We start from the raw sequence: 3,249 nt of genomic DNA, 5'->3' as shown, positions 1-3,249 counted from the left end.
AAGAATCCGTCTGTCCACGTACGGAACCGCTCGCGCGACGGTGTGACGTAATCGCCGTCTCGGCTTCCGTGTTCCGTTAAACACGGTGCTGTCAATCCTGACAGGGCACTAAGGAGGTGCCGACCCGATTAGGTCACAGAATAATATACAGTCGACCCCCTATAACACGGTAGATACGTTCCGTTCTTTATGAATCCATTTTGTACGAGTCCTTGCCAATCACAGCCCGACACGTGTGAAGTTTACGGACTACGGCTGTTTGAAAGGTTTTCTTCCATAAAATTAATTGATTCCTAGACTAATTCGACTCAACATTTTCAAAATACGTATATTTTTTGGGGGAATAATCCGTATAAACTACGCTATAAACAAAAAATTGTAAAATTACTTACCGAGTGAGCACCGTTCGACGTCGCCATTGCTTAAGCTTGTTTTCGTCGCGGAGCAGCGCACCAAACGGCGGCCGCGATTTCTGATAAGTTATTTTTCTGCGAGAACTTCGTTGAACTTTGGAGACATCATTAATATAAATAATTTTTTTGGCCGTTGAATAGGAAATGTTTCTCTCACAAGAAATGTATAAAATTACTGCTGTATTAGACTTACGGTACCTAATTTACATACTGTACAGACGATAGTAAACTCAACTTACTCGCCTAAACTCTCCGTAGCGTGGCGCNAAAATTTATTGGAGGTCGTTTTTGACATAAGAAAGTAGCCTTAAATAACTTTACAGAAGTCAAATCTGTGCACTACAACTTTAGAATGATTAATTAAATTTGATAAAAAAATCGCATTAAAAAACAATTAAGCGTTAATCGCGCGTCATTAAAGGTTGATTAAAATCGCGATAAAATTTTTTTGCGCGGGTAAAAATATTTGAAAAAATTTGGAGACCAAAAACAAAAAATAAAAAAATTTCAAAAGTGGCCTTAAGGACCGCGTTTTTCGTAACGCTATGTAGACTTAACGAGGTAACTCGTCAATGGACGTTATTAATCATTGTTTCGACTTAGAAATTTTGTTATTTCCTTTTGTATCTATACGTTTTTGTAGTCGCTGTGTATCATTTTATAGTTTAATAAATATGTTAATTCTTAAGTTTAATTATGTGTCATCATAGAGTACGACCTCGCTCACCCTCGTACTCGTTTACCACATAGACCATCCCTGACAAAGAAGCCGATAAGTGGGGACAAAGCTCGGCGCTCTACTCCCTCGGTTCACACCTGTCTTTCCTTAATCTCGAGAACGGCGTAATATAGATAAAGGACAAGACCAAATGTGGAAACTTTTGTACAAGAAATTGCGATTAATTGTATATCAACTCCCTGTTTTTACCGAAAGTCATGTTATTTCAATTCAAAATTCCCTGAAAAGAGTTAGATGATCTGCTGGTAACAGGAAAAGTATATACAGAAGCATGACACAACTAATTTGAAATAGAAAACATATATTTTAAGTTTTATATGAACTTTGAAAAAAAAATAATATAAAGTAAAACGATAAGTAAAACTGATAATATGAATGTTCGACTTTCATATTATAATCTTTACTTCTCTTCACTAAAATTTTTTATATCCTATTAAAGGTAAAAATTCCAGCTTTACAAGATTTAAAAATATTCTTCTGCACTATCAAAGAAACTTAAATCGATTGTTAAATTTTTATTACAAAATGGGAATCTACTTTTCTTTTGTCAGTTAAAATGAAAAGAATAGAAATAAACTTTTCTATTTGTAAAATTTCGGATATTGTAAATTTTCTCTAGTTGAAGATCTGAAGACAATGTTCCTATTTTTATCCAGATGCGACTTTTCGAAACAATTGAATCATACTCTAGACTTTTTTATTATGTATTATAATTTATTATTATAATTCAATAGGAAATAAAACACTTTTTTGGTTTTTTTTTTTTCGCCTCGAGATGTTACAGCCATTTACTCAAACCCAATATGGGTTCGGCAAGGCAATTTAATTAAATTTGAGGCACCTATAAATTTCTGCCGTCATTTGTCTGTCCGACTATCCGTTTGCCTGTGTGAGGATTTAAGCTCTTTTGTGAATATTAAAGCTTTAATTTTTTTCAGTCATTATTTTCCTTTTCCCCCAGTTTCTCCTTTCTGGGAGTCTTAATTAGACCTTTCGACCCTTCAATTTTCTGCGTCACTTCAAGAAGTGTTCTTTTGAACTTTCAAAGATGTTTCGGACGACAGATAAGGTTCTCTCCTCGCGACCGAGAATTAGTCATTTCCACCTTGGTTACGATTTACAAAGTAGCTAGCGAAGTAACAAAAACCTATACTTGTTACACGATAGAGGGTAACAAAAAGGCCACCTATAAGTGGAGTCCGAACCGAACAAACCCACACACTTCCTATTTCGTCCGATTTTAACGTTGATAAAACCGATCAAATGACCCTCCAAATGAACAATTATTACTAAGGTTGCACTACATACCCTGACCTTAGTCACCTCCAGTAATTAATTCAGTTGGTTTGACAGCTGTTATTAATTTTACGAGGTAGAATGAGTTATCTAATGGATGGAAAGAAGTAATAAATCTAAAGAAATGTTTCAATTTCTGAAAATATCATAAATAAAACCCGGACGCAAATCGAACTTACTTGTTAGATGGGATTGCATCAGAATTTTCTCCGATAATTCCCTCTCTGGGACATGTCTAAAAAGGAATCGCACTCGCGCCTCGGGGCGATCAGCATAGGGAAGACACCAGGCTGGAACCCATTCGAACCCCTGCTCCGCGCTCCGATGTAAAGACTCCTAGGAATTTGATCGTCACGAATAAAGAGGTAATCACTTAAAAAATGTTAACCCTCTCTCTCTCGGTTATAGGCTAGATTAAGATTTACTTAACTTAAAAAATATTGGGACCGATAAAAGCCCAGAACTTAGACAGTCTACCGACAAGAATAGATTAATTAACCTCTTGCCGCCCACTGATTAATTAATTTAATGTAATTAAGCATAAAAAATACTTAAAACTGAAAAAACGAAATAAATGCGTTAATTTTGAAGAAAAAGCTTCAAAGTTTAACTTCCTTTGTCTGGCCTTTCTGTGAAATTTGACACTGATGAATCATTGTTTACACAGCTGGATGACCTTGAGAACAGCTGGAGTCGGATTTCCCGGGACATTCTCATAATTCTCGGGAGGCAATAGGTTTATAGTAGGGTGAATACTAGTTGGCCTTATATTTTTAAACATTTTTAAAAAATTAAAATTTT

Source organism: Centruroides sculpturatus, unplaced genomic scaffold (assembly GCF_000671375.1).
Source record: "Centruroides sculpturatus isolate CEXI.00-Female unplaced genomic scaffold, Cexi_2.0 scaffold914, whole genome shotgun sequence".
Lineage (NCBI taxonomy): Eukaryota > Metazoa > Arthropoda > Arachnida > Scorpiones > Buthidae > Centruroides > Centruroides sculpturatus.
The sequence above is the reverse complement of the archived record's forward strand: the minus strand, read 5'-3'. Positions refer to the sequence as shown.